This window comes from Leptonotus elevatus, chromosome 9 (genome assembly GCF_054856555.1).
Source record: "Leptonotus elevatus isolate MCC_2025b chromosome 9, RoL_Lele_1.0, whole genome shotgun sequence".
NCBI lineage: Eukaryota > Metazoa > Chordata > Actinopteri > Syngnathiformes > Syngnathidae > Leptonotus > Leptonotus elevatus.
The window spans coordinates 9,808,012-9,828,883 of record NC_141247.1 but is presented as its reverse complement, the minus strand read 5'-3'; the positions used below and the strand labels follow the sequence as shown (position 1 = coordinate 9,828,883).

Here is a 20,872-nt window from a genome sequence, read left to right as displayed (position 1 = left end):
TATCCATTGCTTGAAAAAAATCGCAACTATCTATGCAAACCATTAGCATGTCAACTGCATTTTCCATGATATGTTAGCATTTAGCTAGCAGGGGCTAGCAGTTGTTTTAAATAATCATGCACGTGTATGTTTAGTGTAGCAATAAATTGGGAATTGCATTAAACAACTTGAAGATTATTTTTAAAATATTTTTCTCTACTTGCCAAACTGCTACTTGTTGTAACACCAGTTGAGTTGGATTTACTGTCATCGTGCAAAAACTGTGGCTGGATGACTGCTCATTTCTCAAAAAACTTTTAAGTCAAGCCACTTGTATCTCAAGGTACATTCCGTCTGTGATGGATTGTTGGTCTACGCGGGCTCAAGATGAAGTCATTTTTCTTTTCTACCAGGTTAAGGCAGATCTTTGTCTGCGGTTGTTTTAAATGAATTCACCATTTATTTGGGATGCGTGTTTTTAAGCAGCAGCAGATGCCGAGTTTTACTAACGCAAAGCAAGGTGGACTCGTCCAAACCGCATCCACGAGACGCTTTTAAGTCTATAAAACCAGAGAAAGTGCTTCGCGATTTATTGCCCCCGGGGGACATGGCCGCTCCCACGCAAACACACGCACGCACACGCGCACGTGCTGCACTTTATCCGGCAGCAGCTTTCCCAGCTGTAAGGCTTCTAAACCACTGTTATCTGCAGATAGATGGAGGGACACAACGTTAGGTACACCTGGACATCTAATACAAGGGGGTAATTAAGTGAGAGCTCAATTCCGTGAGAATCAAAAGTTTAAGTGATTTTTAGTTAATCAACTGATTTTTTTTCCTGGAAGTGGGCATTAATTCATCAAAGTAATTTTTTTTTTACATTATATTTGATCATTTATCTCATGAAATAATTGATTAATGATAAATAATTGTTATAAATATGAGTAAAATAAAAATTTGTGATGTGTGTTTAACCTTTTTTTCCAATTCCATGCACTAAACAATTGATTAATTAATTGATTTATTGTGAATGTCAAAAATAAAATAATGTTTCAAAAATAATTTTACATTTACATTAATTGTATTATATTAAATTGGTTCATTCATTATAATTAAGTCAATTCATTAATTATAAATGAGAACATGTAAACAATGAGAATGGATGAATGATTATTTTATTAATTATTTTGCATCCACATTTTAACATAAACACAAAGTTTCTGTTTATGATTTTTATTTTGAAAAGTGACTGAATTATTCATACACATATGATTTGAATTGCCTTTTAGCATACCACACACACACCCCAAAATTATTATTATTATTATTATTTTTTTATTATGACTATGACTTCTGGCCCACCCTGTACATTCGTCAACAGAGAAAAATGTTCACATGATTTAAATTTTCCTGCACACTTTTTCAACATTTTGTATGGTAGTGACAGCGATGGACTGATAAAACAGATTTTCTATTTTTTCTCTGTGGTGATAAAAAGTAGTTTTGATAACCACACAAAGAGATTAGCTGCATGAGGATGTGGTTTAGGTTGATTTAAGGACCTCAAACACGTTGAGTTGGCAAACACAAATGAACATGTTGTGCAATGTTTGATTGGCCCTTCACTAACTCAAATTAGTGACGGCTGCTACCGCGTCGCTACTGTGCACAGCAAGGCCACCTCCCTTGTGTACAAGCTACAATGACAAAATTCACTTATTTAGGAAAAAAAAAAGCCTAAAGAAAGACGATGTGAATAAATCTGTTGTTCTTCTAATCTTCTTCTGTTCCCGCCTCCCAACAAAAAACATTTTTGTGTTTTTCTTCAGGGAAGACAATACTACATTTCATTGTACTTAATAATATTAAAATAATAATTAAACAGTTTGAGCATAATCATATGAATGAATGGTGCAATCCAATTTAATGTACTGCTCCCTATGTTGTCCCACTAGGTGGCAGTATTCTATATTACGGCCAATACAGCCACATACACAAACAAAAAAAGTACACAATTGAAAAACAGAATTCTTCTTCTAGTACTCTGTAAGCTGCTGTAAAATTAGTCATTTGTCGTATTGTCATATCCTCTGTCTATGTGTTGTTCCACAATATGTGTTCAAATATCTGTTGCTCAAGGGCAACTATCGATGCTGCTAATCATTAGCACGTCATTAGCATTTTCTATTATATGTTAGCATTAAGGATACTTGACTCATTGAGCCATTTTCAGCCGTGAAAAGTTAATATTTAGTCCAGAATTAATTTGATAACTATATTACTTTTCATGTACAATTAATACCTTTAAAAACATATTTTTCCATTTGCTGTCGACTGAAGATGATTTCACCTGTGCTGAGGAAATAGATAACGACCAATCACGGCTCACCTGTTTTCTGGGTTTGGTCAGCAAACTGAGCCATGATTGGTTGCTGCCTCATTTGCTCCCAAAAACTATAAATATAAATATAAATACATTCTATTTTAAATGTTCTAAGTGTCCCAAAGACTTATTTTTATGTTTTTTATGTTTGTTTGTTTTTTAATGCTAGAGCATACAGAAGGCTTTGATGCAGCCTCTCATCAGCAAAGAGCAGTTGAAGAAATGGTAGTTATTACACAAACGGCCAGCAGGTGGCAGCGGAGCAAAATAGATCAACCAGGGCCTTGTTGAAAAAAGCTCATTTATCCACAGTTCTATACAGATTTGTGAATAATGATGAAACTTAGCTATATTCTAATGCTAATTGCTGCAAAACAGAAACAGATAGATTGTTTTTTTTCCTAATGAAAGAAGATAAACTAATCTTTCTTTTGGTAGGTTCCATGTTTTTATAGCAATAAAAATGAGTCAAAATCGAGTAAAACAGCCGGGGGGGGGGGGGGGGGGTGAAGATTGCTTCAGTGAAAATGGCTGTGAGTGAATGACTTATCTATTTCCTCAGCACAGGTGATGTCATCTTTAGTCAACAGCAAGTGGCAAAATGTGTTTTTAAATGTTATTAATTGTTCATGAAAAATAATGAAGTTGTTGCATTAATTACAGACAAAATATTATCTTGTTACTGTTGAAAATGGCTCATTGGGCCAAGTATGCCTTTAGCCTTTAGTTTGGTTGGTTTAAATAAACATTGCGCAAGCCTTTTTGTTTACTTTGTCAGTAAACCAACTGGGAGTGGCATTAAACTGCAGAAAGCCTCTTTTTTGATGAAGTTACTATGCATACTTGCATAACTAGTGTAAATAATAGTTATATCTTGAAGTCACATTTGAATATTGAATGTGAATTGAGGCATATAAATATGAATAATAATTTACAGTATTAGGTATTATCTAAAATCACTGGGCCGTGTGAACTCAATAAGTTTACAGTGATAAATAACGTCACTGTCCTGTGAAAAACACTTATGTATATATATATATATATTTTTTTTTGCCTGCATTCAGTTTCATCTCTTAAACATAAAAATGTAATTAATAATTTGGCACGGACAAAGGTGGATTGAGTCCGTCCATTACATTGCAGTAGCATTGGCAGATAGTTGACTAATTCAGTTTCAATCCATATTTACATGACATATGAAGTGACATAATCACTTATTCAACCTTTATTAAGTTGCCAAACTATACACTTTAATATTGTCACGTAACATTTATGCAAGATTCATGTCCCAAAAAACCTGACTCTGCATAAAAATTTCATGGCTAGGCCAAGCAAAAGCCTCTGCCAGGGCCAAACAGTTCTAATTTGGATCAACACTTCCTGCCTGTGAATTTAGTCTGAACTCATGTATTATTCATTACAAAAAAATATTTTCACGTCCACAAATTGTACATAAGGATGTCCTCCCTGGTGGAGGTCATTCAAGAGGACTTTTTCTCTCTCGTAGACATTATTAAATATCAATTTGAATATTTGACGGCTGTCAGCATTCACCTTCAAACTAAACTTCCCTCTGCGCCAATACATTGCCAAGTCAGTGGTGACCGTAAAATGCAGTCACAGGCTACATAACATTACTATGTAGAATATTAGTAACAGCTCACTGTCATGCACTTTTTCTATTTTAAATAATAATAACTTGCTTTCTTTGTTGTTCCAGTTCACACTTGAACTCCGTATATGGGCAAATCTTGTGATTTTCCCATCGAACCAAAGCACGTTTCCCCTTTAAACACACATTATAATGTTGTTATGGTCCAAAATGAGGAAATGAGACAGCGGCAATAAATAAACAGAAGGTTGTTCAAAAAGATGAGGAAGGGGAAGAAGGGGGAGGAAAAGAGGAAGGGGCACTAGGGCTCAAAGATTTTAGGAAAATACTGTGACTTTGATTCAATTCACAGCTCAGTATGTTACATAAACAACTGTATACATTAATTAAATGACTCAACACAAAGCACCTTCATATTAATTAGGCTCATCAATAGTATCAGCTAGCATACTAGCTTAAATTTCGCATTAGCACCAACTGACGTGAGATGACACACGAGCAAACAAATTGCAAGTTAACACATTACTCAAATGGTGTAAGTCATTTATCATTAACTCATTCACTCCCAGCCATTTTCACTGAAGCAACCTCCTTCACTCCGGCTGTTTTACTGGATTTTGAATGATTTTGCAAGGTCCACAGAATATTCTGTTATATTGCTATAAAAACATGGAACTTACCAAAAGAAAGATTAGAGTCTCTTCTTTCATCAGGGAAAAAAAGTATCTGTTTAGAATATAGCTAAGTTACATCATTATTCACAAACCCATTGAAAACACTGGGAAAAAGAGCTTGTTGTTGAGCTGATTGATCTCTTATACTCTGCTGCCACCTGCTGGCCGCTTTTGTAATAACTACCATTGCTTTAAGCGACCTATTTAGGTCAGAAGCTGTATTAAAGTCTTCTGTATGCTCTAGCATAAACAACAACAAAAAAGTTTTTTAAAAAACAACAACATATAAATATGTTTTTGGGAGTGAAGGACAAAGTATTAAAAAACGTATTTCCACATATGTTAGGAAGTACATGCAAATTATAACAGCACTACAAATATGAGGAGTGTTTAAAAATAACAAGTGGGAGATGTGTGGGAAAACCCCTAAGTTGAGTCTTTGGGCTCTCATCCCACCAAGGATGTTGGGGACCTCCTTGGCGGGAGGACGTATGACGTATGACAACATTCCAAGCGTGGTGGGCCATCAAGCCGCTACTGTGTTTATCTCTGCAGGGGAAGGTCGGCTTCACTTAGTTTTGCCCGTCAGGGGACCAGTGTCAGCTCTACGCACTCACAGACTGTTGACCTACTTGGGTCAGACATCTTTGTTTGCCGACACTTATCACACTCAACACTTCAAGTCTCAACAGCACACTTTTCTGTTATTTTATTTGTGCTTTTTTCCATCATGTGTGCTTAATTTTTAAATCTGGGCTTGTTCAGAACACAAAACTTTATTCTGTTGTGTGAATGGTGGCTATCCAGGTTCATTGCAGTTCTGCCCTCTAGTGGACAAAGGTTTCATTGTTCTGCCTGTCACTATACGTCGTTACAACAGATAGATGGACATAGTATGGCATATATTACACTACATACAAACTACAAACTACCAGTATAATATATATGGTGTAGATAAAGCACTATATAAGTGCAGTCCATTTACCATTTACCAGTATTTACTACTAGGAATGGGCGAGTACGGATACCAGGTATCTGTTTCAGTGCAATACCAGCCTTTTTGTTTTTTAAAAGTATTGGCTCTTGTGGCTGTTTTACAATCAGGAACTGGAAATGAGAAATTTGAAAAATAAAAAATTGCCATTAATTTCATGCAATTTTTTGTATTTATTTTATTTTTTATTATCTGTTATTGGGGGGGGGGGTTTATGTATCAAAAGTAGTAATTAGTACTTGGTATCGTTGAGTCCTCGTACCCGTCTCGGTATGAAAAAAAAGTGGTATCAAACATCCCTATATACATATACTATATACACCCGACAAACTACTACTACTATCCTATATACATTACAAATTACTAATATACTATGTACACTACTACTGGTGAAAACTACTGCTATACTTTACAGCATACAGTACAAACTACTAATGTAAATTACTACTGTTGTACATCTACAGAAGAGATTACAACTATCGCAATATATATACTACAAACTAATACTACAAACTAATACTACTATTATACCACATACTATAAACACTGATCATTTTTGGTGTATCATTTTCTTGCCTGAAAGCATGGAATCATAATGTTCTTAATAAAGTGAAAACACACTCACACACAAGTTCCCTCCCCCGCTCTTCTTCTTCCACTTGTGTGGTGTTTACTCTGCAGGGGCCACGATGCGTTCGCTCGGGCCGCCGCCTCCTCCATGTTTATCTCCCGCCAAGTGGGCCTGCCCGTGCGCCAACATGGCCGCTTCATAACTTTTTTCATTGACTTTTTTTTTTTTTTAAGTGGGCACACTCAAAACTCTGCTGCTGCTTGTTCAACGAGATGATAACAGGAAATTGGATGGGTCTGGCTGCTAAATGCAATACGAGCGATACCATTACGTGGCTGTCTTGAAAGGGTGAAATACTGTATTTTGCTGATAAGATTAGATGAGATGAGATAAAATGGGATAAATGAGAAAAGGCGTGTAAGGTTGGCCAGCATTGTTGACAGCTCAGCCATCATCCTCCTGTCCTTCTTTCAGACCACTCCGTAGAAGAAGGCCGCTGCCACCTGAGAGTGATAAAAGTTCTTCAGGAGTGGCCCCTGAACATTATAAGAAAGGACCAATCTCTCAAGGGTCTTTAGCAGATGCAAGCTCAGTGAGTTCCACCTGATAGCAGGAATCTGATCTGTTAAAGAAACGCTTCCGATCATTTGCCCCCGCACCCTCAATCGGGGTCTTGAGTTGCTTGTGGCCTGAGATTACTCCACCGACGTTATTCATTATTCATGTTCGTCCATCCTCTTCCTGTAGGACATTTTCTCCACTCTATATGTCTCAGCTGGCACTGCACGTCAACTCCACTTTGTTTCCTGACACAAACCCTTTTTCTTCTCCTTCAGGATGAGCTTAATTTGAGGTGAAATCCAGGGTTTGTTCAGTTTGTTGGTGAAACACGGAATGGTCTTGGTGTTGTCCATCCAGTAATTGATGTAATCTGTGTTGGTCAAGCCATAATTGTCCTTGTGATGAGTTTTACTGAACACCTCCCACACAGTGGTAGCAAAGCAGTCGTTTGTCTCGTCAGACCGTCTCTGATGTGTGCTGGTCGCAGCTGGTTGTCGAAACAAAGTGTAGAAAAATCTGGTTTTGTATCTGCTCTACTCATCAGAGGAAGGGGCTTATTTATTATTGCTTGTTATTTACTTATTGTTTTCAAATGGTGAGTACTTTTATTTTAAAGTAAATTAATCTAGTGTTTCACCTTCAAAGGGAGAAGAGTTGTACTTTTATTTAGCTTTAGGTCTTCAATGGGTGAATACTTTTTATTTTATGTTATTATTATGAGTATTATTAACGCTAGTCTTCAAATGGTCAGCGTGTGCAACTTATTTTACTTTTATTTAGCGTTACATATTCAAGGTAGTCACTACTTATTTTTCATTAACAATAGGTTTCCAAAGTACTTTTACTTTATGATTTACTTTTATCCAGATTCTTTATAGAATCGAGCAACCCACCCCCCACCCCTACCCCCTAATTTTTACGATAGAATAATCAAATTAGGTAAATTACTTTGCTAAGAATGTGACAAAATAAAGGTACATCCATCCCCCCATCCCCCTATCCCCCCATCCATCCATCCATCCATCCATCCATCCATTATCCCGGGTCGGGTCGCAGGTGCAGCAGCATTAGCAGGGAAAAATAAAGGTCTTCCTTGTTAAAAGTTTTTCTAAGGGTGGCAGTTTGACCAAGAAGCAGACTATTCCTATGTCCGTATGGCAAGAAGATATTTTTTTCTGTGCGATTTAAATAAAAATGAAAATGAATTCCTTTGCTCGGCAGGTTAGCGCCATCAATGCTTCCAACAGGTGTAGGTGTGTTGCCGTGGAAACCCCTTTGAGGGTCTTAAAGGGACTTCATTAGCATATCAGTCAGGTGGTCATGTGGAGTGGGACAAGGGGGGGAAAGGTGTTCGGAGGCTGTCTCTGCAGCGTCGGGGGGGTTGCGAAGCTCTCTATTTCCTTGATTTAATTCCTCTAAATGAGGGATCAGAAAACTTGTGGAAGGAAGGAGAGAAAGAGAGAGAGAGAAACTTTTTCATTTATTCACCAATTTTCACTATGTTTTTTTTGGGAGAAAGCTCAGTATTGTTCATTTGCTAATCTTACCGATTTGACATGTCATCATCATTGCTCTCTCTCTCTCTCTCTCTCTTTTTTTTGTATGTGCGTGAGTATGTGCGTTTGCGGGTGTGTGTGTGCTCATTAATTCACCTAAAACCTATTCAAATATATCCCATACCGTTCACCTAAGCCGAATACGTCAGAATCCCGCTTGTCAGGAGACCTGAAGAAGGATCAAAGAAAAGAAAGGAAAGTGAAATCCAGCACCGACCAGACATCACCTACTACCCACCGGGTTACCAACCAGAATCTTTCACCAACCCCAGACGCATCTAAATTCCAACAAATTAGGGAGACCTCAAGAGACCAAAAAAAAAAAGACTTCGGAAAGGAAGGAAGGATAGATGAAGCAGAGTGAGATCCACAGACATCAGCTTCCACCGATTCAACGACCAGAGGAAGAAGCAGATTGTGTTTGAATTTCTATTACTATTTGTGGTGTGCCTCAGTAACCACCCTCACAGGTTACTGTACTACACTCAACTCGAACCAGTAGCACCGGCTCCCTATATCAGTGGTCCTCAACCCTGGCCCTCGGGGACGGTATCCAGCTTGTTTTCCATGTCAGGTGGGGAAAATTATCAGGCTTCTCCAGAGATTGCTGATTAGCTGAAGGTATGAATCACCTGTGTTGGCTGTGGGAGACATGGAAAACAGGCTGGATACCGGTCCCCGAGGACCAGGGTTGAGGACCACTGCACTATATCACAAGTTAAATATGACGCCTTGTTAGACCGCATCCTTTGCTAACATGCTAATGCTAGCATAATCATATACAGTACTTACAAAAGCTAAACAGCAATGTGGGCACATCATGTTTTCTCCCAGTAGACGCGACAGATCATCTCATAACGTTTGCCCCCCCCCCCCCCCCCACTGCGGTACATTAGCATGATTGACTCACGTAGCGTCGTTTGACGGACACGTGGGAAGTCACGGGTCACCGCAGATGTCAACAAAAACTCTCAGAAAGTCGAGACGGAATAAACAGGACACACACAAAAAGCATCTAGAGGACGAGAAGTTGTTTGTACACAACTGTCGACAAAAAACAACTGGGAAATGTTGATTATTCGGTGGGGTTGACAAACAACCCTGGGTCCCTGTCACACTTGTCCCTTTTGGATGGGTAAAGCCTTTTTTTTGCAAGCAACCGAGCTAAAACATTTTTAGTTACTGTCCAGGCCATGTATTGTAAGTAGAGCTGTCAAACGATTTCATTTTTTAATCAGATTAATCACATTTTAGAGATTTGATTAATCCCAATGAATCGCTTAATTAAAAAAGGCTGTTTTTAAATCAACATTTTTTGCCAGACAAATTTAAACAGCTTATGTGTTAATGTTTTTCAACATTTAATTTTATAAGGTCTTCAAAAAACTTTATCCACTGCACACTCTCATTCCTCCTCTTTTTCTAATCAGGTCATTACTTTGCATAATTTAAAATAGAAAAAATATTACCCCAAAAGTTTGACATGAACAAACATTCTGAATGTCATACATAGACATTTATTTAATTATTTACTTTAATACATGTAGTTTATTTCTCAAACAACCTGTGCTACCTTTAACGTAACCATCTGCTAGTGTGATTAATCTGCGTTATTACATAATTAATGTGATGATTTTTTTGTGATTAATTAATTATTTAACGCTTTAACTTTGACAGCATTAATTGTAAGTCCATTTTTTGACAGATATCAGTGGCTAGTGGAAAAAGCTAATGTAGTTAGCTTGCGTCTGATTAATAATACTTTTTTTCCTCAGCACTTTTTCAAGAAAATGGAGATTTTTGCATCAAAAACCAGAAATGTACCAGTACATTTTCAACAAATCATGCCAGATTCCAAACAGTGAACCGAACGCCGCCCAGTGACGCGTCAATAAGACAGTTGGAAAGCGAGAGTTGAATAGGAAAACCGCAGTGATGGAGTAAAACATCCTGACAGAGTCATAGATGATTTGCCAGAGTCCAAATGTGAAGTCTTTTTTTTCTTCTTTTATAGCCTTGTCTTCTTGAAGGAAAAAAAAAGGACTTTAGTCCCGACTCCCATAATAACATGCCTTTTATTATTATTATATAAAAAAAACTTTATCCGTGCAGAGATACATGAATAAAGTAATAAAACAATGACTTTAGCGGAAATGAAATGTAAAAGTAGCATTGAGTATCAGGTGCGGGGGCGGTGGGCAGCCTGCCCCTAATGCATAAAAGATGAGTGAACACACGTTAGCTCTGGCACATTTTGGGAGGTTTTTAGCGGCACTCTCATCCGGAGCGAGTGAGAACGAGAGAGCGACTTCAGCTCGCATATCTTCACATTTACAGACGCTCCAGTGCTCTTAGACGCCACCCCGTCATCCCACGGCAGATCAAGAACATGAGACCCGCTAGACCTCCACCAAGGCTAAAAAAAGAAAAGAAAAAGATCCTCGTGTCCTTTAAATTTAGTTAACATCACGTAAGACATTTATGTTGATATTCCTTTTTTCCTTTCTGTAGTTGGTTCAATTGGTTCAATCTAGCACCATGGAAATAAACACAATGAAATAATCCACAGAGTTAAAAAAAAAAAGAAGACATGCTGTGGTACAATTTATGTTCTGTACATCATATGATTGATGCAACTCTCCTCTCTCAAGTTCCTCATCATCTAAGTGTTGTATGATTAATGATTAATGTGATCCTTCCTTGCGAGTTATTCATGATAACTGCCACCTTGCACAATAGAAATAAACAACATGAACTAATCTAGAGTAAAAAAAAAAAAGTCCATAACATGCATGCTTAGTCGCATGCGTGCCCCCTTCGTATGTGTCCTACGAACAAATGTAAACTTTCCTATTCAAGATAACGGTCATCTCGTACAATAGAAATAAATACAGCATCTAGAAATAATCCACAGAGTAAAAACAAGAAGTCAACAGTTTACTCAGTCACGCAAGGGCACTGACATCATTTCATGTAATTGTCATCGCTCCTCTCACCAGTTATTAATTATAAGTTACTGCCACCTCGCATAATAGAAATAAACACAATCACTACAAATAATCCACAGTCAATAAATGGCCACAGCATACTCAGTCGCATGTACATTATACCATCATATAATTAATGCATTCACATCTCTCTCCACTTACTACTGATAACCACCACCGCACCTTGCACAATAGAAATAAACACAATGACAAGAAATAATCCTGAGTCAAAAAAGTCAACAGTATGGCCAGTCTCGAATGTGTCATATTTGAAGGCGATCGCTCCTTTCGTCAGGTAGTCACAATAACACAATAGAAATAATACAAATCATCCACAGACTTTTGGAGCAGTGCGAGTGCACAGTGCAAGCCAGCGGGGGCACAGGCGAGGGAGGGGCTCCCGGTGTGCCCTCACACGCTGTCACGAATCGTCTCAGGTTGGTTCGTGAGTGGGTGAAGTCATCAAACAGAAGCTTTGTGACTGAACCGCCCGAGGTGCAACAACCCAAAATAACTCCCGCACTATTCGTCGTCCTTCAGACGTCTTCGTCTTGGCCTCCCACTGAACCCTCCCCGCTCCCGCGTCTCCCACCCTGTAGCGCGTTTACTCGCCGCTATACGACCTCGCCCGTGCTGTCTTCACATGACTCAATGACTGCTGTCGCCCTTTATGAACACAGACGGTTAGAAAAGACGCTTGAGATTGATGGAAGGACAAATAGACTCTTTTGTGAGCAATCACACCATTACAATGCATACACCTGCTGGAATCGCTGTTTATTGCTATTCTTCCCAATCGACTTTAGGACTCAAAGGACCTTGCAAATGTGTGTATGCTGGTGAGAATTGTTGTATTTTGGGGAACACCAAGCGATATGACGTCATGAATGATCACGCAAATTAAATAAAATCAGAACCCGAGAACAGTTTCACCAAAAAAACTCCAATTTGGGTGACGTGTGTCATAACAGGATGCAGAACAAATGATGATGGACCCATGCTTCAAATGGAACAGGAAGTTGGTTATTTTGGAGTGAAACGGGCATTTTAAGTTCAATTTGGCTATTCATGTGAAGGGAATAATTTTTAACCAGTAGGGATAGAATGATAATCGGCATGCCGATTTTGGGGTATTTTGATATCCCCCCCAAAAAAACAAGTTCGCAAATGGGTTTATTTATATATATACCGGATCTACCTTGATGCCGACGCCTGACTTCCTGTCCGGCACGTGTAATTTCTTCAGCTTCATGAAATTGGCATGCGGAATCGGGAAAAAATAGAAAGCTTGCGGAAACCTTTCATAGCTCCGCAGCCAATCCGCAACGCATACGCACCGCACTGCAGCTGGTGTGAATTGACACGCAGACTCAAATTCTTTCTATTGCTTGCGGCGTCCGTTCCACAGTCAGTGTGAATTGGGCGTAAGATGTTCATGACAGTTTTTACTTGTCGCAAAGACATTTCGGACATATTTCATAGACAATTTTTCACTGCGAAGATCTTTTGAAACCTTTTTACGAACCCTGACAAAAACAACAAATTAGCTCCAATCACATGCATTTGTCACTCAGTAAGATACAGGGAACTTTAATTCATGGATTTATTTAAATTTCCCCTTTATAAAAAAAATCATGCTGACACTGGGAACTCCCTAGACTTTTTATTAAAAAAATAATAATAATAAATTAAGAAATTATGTCAAAATTTTGGAAAACTTAATTTACAGTAGAAAAACTTTATTTTATTATTATTATTATTATTTTATTATTTACTTGCTTAATTTTTTAATTTAGCTTAAAGACACATGCTGAAGACACTGGAAGCTCCCTGCAATTTAAAAAAAAAAAATTCATACAAAGCTGTCAGTTCTTTATATGTTTAAAATTAAAAGAAAAAGTTTTTGAGTTTTTTTCAAATTTGACACTAATATTTTCTTACTTTCACTGCAAATTAATATCAGTCTCCTTGACTAATAATCTTTATCGGTATTGGCCATGAAAAAAACATATCATCTGTCACTATTAACAAGCGATCAAAATTCATATGTATCATTAATTAGACGTCTAAAAAAAAAAGGTCCAAAGGACCCAATACCTACAATGAAACAGGAATCATTCATTTTGGTTTAAAATAGTCATTTTAGGGTCTATGTGGCAACTCGCACATATTTGAAAAATATGTCCCCCAACATCAGTTTCACCGAGTGATAAAGAATTGGGTGGCCATCTACTCTGACAGGATGCACAAAAAAAGTCTCAAGGATCCAAGCCCGAAATGCAACACAAAGTCCGCTCATTATGGTTTGAAATAAACATTTTAAGGGTGATTTGGAATTAATAACCCGGAGTTTCAATGATTGCCATACAATTTGGTAAGCATGTCTCGAATGCATAAACATTTTTTGTGGACCCATGCCTGAAATGGAACCAGAAGTTGGTCATTTTGATCTGAAATAGACATTTTAGGGTCATTTCGGTCATTCATGTGAATAAAAAAAAAAAAGAGCTCCTGACACTAGTTTGACTGAACAATGCAAAATTGGGTGAACATGTATATCATAAACGGACACACAAAAAGTCTCAAGGGCGCAACGCCTGAAATACAGTAGAGCTGGAAGTCAACCATTTTGGTTTGAAGTAGACATTTTAGGGTAAATTTGGCTGAATTAGCCCGACAACAGTTTCACTGATCAACACGAAATGTGGGAGGCATGTCTATCATAAGAGAATGCATTAAAAATAAAATCTTGGGGACCCATACCTGAAATTGAACAGGAAGTCATTTGGGTTTTAAACTGTTTAAGACAATTCCAGCCTCACCAGATGATTGTCGAACCCATAAGTGGACAAAACAATCCCCACAGACACACAAACTGCACATTTTCGCTTCCTTTATGTGTCACATTACTTAATTCATACGTGCTGCACTGCCACATGCTGTTCCGGAGGTTCCATGCGTCTTCCAACTCAATGCGAGCCTCATTTAGTTCTCTGTGGACTTAGTTGTTCTTTCAAAATTGCCTTTAGAGCCAGTTAAATGGTCTAATTACGTCAATAAACTGAATTCATGATGTTCCAAAGCACTGACACCAATTAACATTTAATTGCTCTCACTAATTTTATTCAATGAGGGGACACATTTTAGGAATGTTTATTATCTAATATATTGTATCAGTGGACAGTTTATAGTGACTGTGGATTGTCCATAGAATATTAAATGTGTTTTTGGCATTTTATTGAAGGCCACTTTGGACAAATGACAAACAGAAAGTGAGCATTACTTCTGATACACTATTGTTTTCCCCTTTCACAATTAGATATATAAAGTGACAAATGGCTAACATGCAAAATATTGATGATCATATAATTGCAAATTTTATTCTGTAACTGAAAATTATTGTAATATCATATCAAGAGTTGCTTGCCGATTACCATCATGAATCATCTTAGCAATATCATTGACAAAATATTGCAACAATGTTGTTTTCTCCACATTTGGCCCATCCCCTGAGGGAGCGGTGAGCAGCAGCGAGGGCCGCGCTCGGGAATCATTTGGTGATCTAACCCCCCAATTCCAACTCGTAAATGCTGAGTGGTAATGGGTCACATTTTTATAGTCTTTGGTGTGATTGAACCCACAACCTCCCAGTCTCAGGGTTGACACTCTACCACAAGGCCACTGAGTTGGTATACTCACTCTCTTATTTTATTTTTTTAGTATTGATTTTTAATTCTGATCACTTCCAACTAAAAAGACTTGCCATTTTCATTTAAGGTTTAAATATATATATATATATATATATATATATATATATATATATATATATATATATATATATATATATATATATATATATATAGTCAAAAATGTATCTAAACTATTTATTGAAGGCTAATTGTTGTCACTTTCTAATATTTTCATTCCATCAACTCAGTCACATTTTGGAGGCTTGAACATGCTCAGGAAGGGACCAAATTGTGCAAAAACGCCAATGCTGGTGGAAATGAAAAATAATTTGAAAGCAGAATTTGATAACACAACACTAACTTGAATCCCTATTTTGAAACCCTAAAACACAATCATTTGAAACTTCAACCCAAGATTGAAACCCTGATTTGAACCCATAGCACTTGTTTGAAACCCCAATTTTACCCTAATTTGAAACCCTAACATATCCTAACCCTGCCTTGAAAACCAAATTTAACACCCTAAACCCTTGTTTAAAGTTTAACCCAGGCATGAAACCCTCATTTAAAACCCTAACCCCAGTTTGAAAGTCTTAATATGAAACACCAATCCTTGTTTGAAACCATGATTTGACACTCTAACATTTATTTGAAACCCTAACTCAGGTTAGAAAATTTACACTGGCATGATACCCTAATTCGAAACCTTAAACCAGGATTGAAACCCAAATTTGAAAGCATATCTCTAGTTTAAAACCCCAACATGAAACGCTGCTGGAACCCTTGCTTGAAACTTTAATCCTAGCTTGAAACACCAATTTGAAAACCACAACACATCCTTACCCCAAGTATGAAACCTTAATTGACCTATTTTACCTACAATTTTTTTAAAACCCTAACCCAGGAATAAAACCCCAACACCTGCTTAAATTCGAGAGTTATAACACTAACTCTAGTCCAGAACTCAAACTCAGATTTGAAACCCAAATATGCAAACCTCAACGTGGCTTGAATCCCTAAGCCTTAAGTCTTAAAACCATTATTTGAAACTTGAACACTTGTTTCAAACCTTAACCCCACTTTTTACCCTAATTTGGAGCCTTACGCCAGGCTTGAAACCCAAATTTTAAACCCTAACACTAGATTGAAACCACAACACTCCTTTGAAAAGCTAGCCCAGGTTTGAAAGCCAAATCTTCTTACCTAAACCGGCCCTGGCTTGGCAACCTAATTAAAACCCTAACACAGGTTTGAAACCCCAATTTGACACTACGTTTGAAATCATTATCCCTGGTTTGACACGTTATCCCAGGACCCAGGCTTGAAACTCTAACCTTATTTGGCAACCTTACCCAAATCTTGACTCTGATACCATCATTTTCTTGTTTCTAAAAGATTCACATGAATTACAGGACGCTTTCCTCGTGCTTCTTGTCAAACCCGAGCAGCATACTGAGCACGCCCTCCTCAGAGTAACTCACATGCACTTCGAATTCAAAGCACAAAAGAACCCGAAAAGGTGACGTCCTTGTCAATGTCCGCCTTACCTTCAAGAACACTCCTCAATCACGTCCAATCATTCCCACCCAGCGTAAGCTCCAGCTCGCTGATCTACAACATCGCCGCAATGTCACCCAAACTCCGTGCCACTTTCGATCGTGCCTGTCGCTGCCGTGTGCGAGTATGGCGTGCATGCGGGTAACGTGCAGGCGGGCCAAGGTGTGAACTGCCAGCCCAGCGCTCCCTCGTAGCGTAATCAGCACCTTCGACCCCGCCAGAAGCTCCATAAAATGTTGCGCAACCATAAAAAGCAGGACGGAGGGCGTAAATACTGTACTTTTCAAGCACATCTATTGTCAAGTCCTTGAACTGGAATATGTAAATCAAATACAGTATAGAGGACTTTATACTCTGCATACAGTGGAACATGCGAAGGTTGATCGCCATATGCCTAGTGTACAAGGTTCAAATGGCAAGTCCGTCTTTGAAGGACGCTTGTAAAATGACTATAAAATGTCAGCTTTTAACCAAAATAACATACTTTATGTGACTTTTCAGGCATGACATCTTGAGACTTTTGTGGGTCTAGTAATCATAGACGTTACTACCAAATTTCATATTGCTAAATGAAACTGGCTTCAGGGCCTGAATTTTCTCTCAAAATTCCAAAGGGTAGAGTATAGATCCCAAAAAAAACCCTGCTAAAATGCCACTTCAAACCAAAATGGCAGACTTACTGAGTCTTTTGGTTTCCTGAAACTTTTTGATGGATTTGATCATGGCCTTCCAAAGTTCATTTTACAAAGTATAAAGTGGCTTTTTGGAAAAAGTCCCAGCGGCACAACTGAACTAGTTTGTTGTATAGCAAACAAAGGAAAATCAGTTGACGTGCTGACATCACACAGTGCAGAATTAGTGCAACAATCAAGGCGAACACACATAATCCCTTAGCATTATTGCTCTTCAGAGTGTTGACTCGTCTATCAATGAGAAGATCCATGGATTACCGAACACTCCAGATCACGTAGGCCAACACATGTATTGTATGTGGCCAACACATGTCATCTCATTTGACTCTTGACAGATGGCAAAGGGATTGTGAGTCACATTGGGGTCACACACGTACATATATGCTGTAACACTCCCACATACACCAGTCTTGATAGGTGTAATTACAGTATTCTTGCCCTTGAAATTGCTTTGTTTCATCCTTATTATTATTCTCAGTGCAAATAATATGCCTTTTTGAGTGCTTTCTCATAGTCAAAATAAAAGATGTAGTCTATTGATATTTTTTTGTGGGTATACTGATGCCAGCCATGTCTACCAAATTTCATGTGGTTATATGAAAGTTGCTTAGGGGGCCGAATTTGGGAATTTGCATCAATGGCCAAACCCCCTCAAATTTTTGCTTTAAACATAAATGCCGCACTTCCTGTGTCTATTCTTTAGAATTTTTGGTGGGTGTCTTCATGGATGACATGCCTACTAAAATTCATGTTGCCAAGTGTAACTGCATGGCTTTAAAGGTTAAAATTTAGATTTTGCACAGATGACCAAAATTCCACCAGTCTTCCTGTGCTTTTCGGCATGGCTTCTTGATATTTTTGTGGGTCTTGTCATGATAAACATGTCCACCAAATTCCATGTGGCTATGTAAAACTGACTTTGGAGGCTGAATTTCGGAATTTGTCAGTGGCCAAAACCCCTCAAATGTTTGCTTCAAACCAAAATTCCACACTTCCTGTGTCTTTTCCGGCGCAGCTTCATGAGACTTTTTGGTGGGTCTCTTTATGATAGACCTGCCACCCAGAATTCATGTTGCTAAGGCTTTGGTGGTTAAAATTTTGATTTTGCATAGATGACCAAAATTCCACCAGTCTTCCTGTGCTTTTAGGCATGGCTTTTTAAACTGAATTTTAGAGGCTGAATTTTGGAATTTGTCAGGGGCCAAAACCCCTAAAATGTTTGCTTCAAACCACAATGCCACACTTTCTGTGTCTTTTCAGGCAGAGCTTCATGAGACTTTTTGGTGGGTCTCTTTATGATAGACCTGTCCACCAAAATTCATGTTGCCATCTGCCAAGTCAAACTGGCTTTGGTGGTTGAAATTGTGGTTTTGCATAAATGACCAAAATTCCACCAGGCTTCCTGTGTGTTTTCAGGCAGAGCTCCATGAGACTTTTTGGTGGGTCTCTTTATGATAGACATGCCAAACAAAATTCATTTTGCTAAGTGAGACTGGTGATGGTGATTGAAAATTTGATTTTGCATAAATTACCAAAATTCCACTAGACTTCTTGTGTGTTTACAGGCATGGCTTCTTAAGACTTTTTAGTGGGTCTACAAAAGACATGTCTACCAAAATTCATGTTACATGGGATACATTTTCCTATTTGTCTAAATGGCCAAAGGCACTTTAAAAAATCTAAACAAAATGTCAGCCTTGCACAACTTGCATATAGCTTATTCATACCCCCCCCCCCCCCAACACAATACACACACACACACACACACACACACACGCATCCCCCCTTGAGTGTACAGGTTTGACATGTCTACCAAAATTCATGTTGCTATGTGAAACCAGCATCGGAGGCTGAATTTTAAAATAGATCAATATTTTTATTGGTCACTAAATAGCCTTTTTTTTTGTGTCACCATGATGAATATTATGAAAATGACTTAAATGACTAATAACATAATAAAGATTTCAAGCAATTTAAAGGAAGCATTTCTCTACACTTAGCTCCCTAAAAAAATTGACGGGATCAATGTTTTGTAAAAGGTTTTAAAAGTGAAACTATTTCCGCACAGCAAACGGTTCACATTCTGATTTGGGTCTTTCTGACAAGCCCTCAAGTTCACTTCACCCTGCAGACAATTGAATGACTGAGGAAGGTCAAAATGCCGCAAAGGTGGCGTGCATGGAAAAGGAGACTACTCACCATGTTTCCGCGCGCTTCCAGCCCGTCACGGCGCTAAATCCAAACCCCCTCCAAAAATCACATCGTCCTCCGATCTCGGAGCTCCACAGACCCGGGGAGGCGCTCACGAAACCTAAACGAGAGGGAAAGCCAGTGACTTGGACCAAGCAGGTCCAGCCAGCCAGCTGCGTGTGCGCGTGGATATTTGGAAAGAGTCTCCAACCTATACGCGAGGAGGAGGAGGAGGAGGAGAAGTAGACGCAGCGCGGTTGTGCTTGCTGGGATGCGTACGCGCGCGCGCGCTCTGGTCCCTCCTCCCCATGTGAATGACACATGCTTCCACGTGCACGCGAGGAAGGAGATTTGAACGCACACGTGTTGAGTAAGTATAAGAAAAGAAAAAATTGATGCAAATTTGACGCGCAAATAAATGAGGTAAAATCCAAAGCTCTGCTAAAATGAGTTGCTAAGATAAAATCAAAGTTCACACAGGTGTTCAAACATCTCTGTCGCCCCCTGCTGCGAACTGGTGGAAGAGAAAGTGATACTTGGGATGCTGATAGTGATACTGATAGTGATACTGAGCCAAAGCACATATTTACTCGAAAAATCTCATGACACATGCACTAAACAAAAATTTGACAAAATATATATATTCTAGTTGAATAATGGTGGCGGTTAATGTTAGGTATAAGAACAAAGGTATAAAATGTTAGCAAGTATTTAATATTTTACTGTGAACACTGCACAATTTGGGGGAATCACTCAGGTACGCAAACACTTTTGGAGCCCTACCTATACATAAATATTCATTAATCATCAAGACAGTAGACCAAAAGACCAAAAGTAGCACCATCAGGAGTTCAAATCCTCTGTTCAAATCCTCATCACGCACAAGGTCTGTTTTAGATCTAAAGTTCAAATTTCATAACAATCTGAAATAGCTAAATGGACTACATATCTACTACGCTACAAAAAAAATGGCAGGTGTTCTGTGTTTTCAGGTATGGCTTGTTGATTGTGGTTGGTCTACTATCTGTGATGGATATGCCTATCTTGTGGTTAAGTGACACGGGGCTGATTTTTGGAAGAAAATTCCAAAGAGCGCTAAAGGTGTTTTATATTGAGTCATTACATTTCACCGCCTCAAAATCTTTGCAATTTATTTTTACCCATATGTCTAGTATGTCAGGCTCAAATTTGGTGGGAATCAGAACAAATCTCTCGAGCAATTTTGTTATTAAAGGACCTAAAATGAGGTAGCAATCAAATACCCCAAAATAGAGAAAACAAAAAATTGTGATACTCAAAATTGCCTGCTAAATGAGCGCAGGAAGGCTTACAGTGTATTTTATGTGGGGCAGCTCTTGATAGATAACCTTACCATATTTTATGTGGTCAAGTAAAATTAGTCTCCTGGGTTGAATTAAATAAATGAC

The 20,872-nt window shown here is 38.4% G+C and overlaps 1 protein-coding gene across 3 annotated transcripts in view; it reads right to left on the bottom strand.

Annotated features, from left to right (window-relative positions):
* Positions 1–19,737, bottom strand: part of htr4 (5-hydroxytryptamine receptor 4) — a 67,760-nt gene extending 48,023 nt beyond the window's left edge. For all 3 annotated transcript variants that reach the window (XR_015096037.1, XR_015096038.1, XM_086085786.1), the window contains exon 1: positions 19,455–19,737. The gene's annotated coding sequence lies outside the window, so the exon portion shown is untranslated. The remainder of the gene's footprint in view (positions 1–19,454) is intronic.
* Between the last annotated feature and the right edge of the window lie 1,135 nt (positions 19,738–20,872).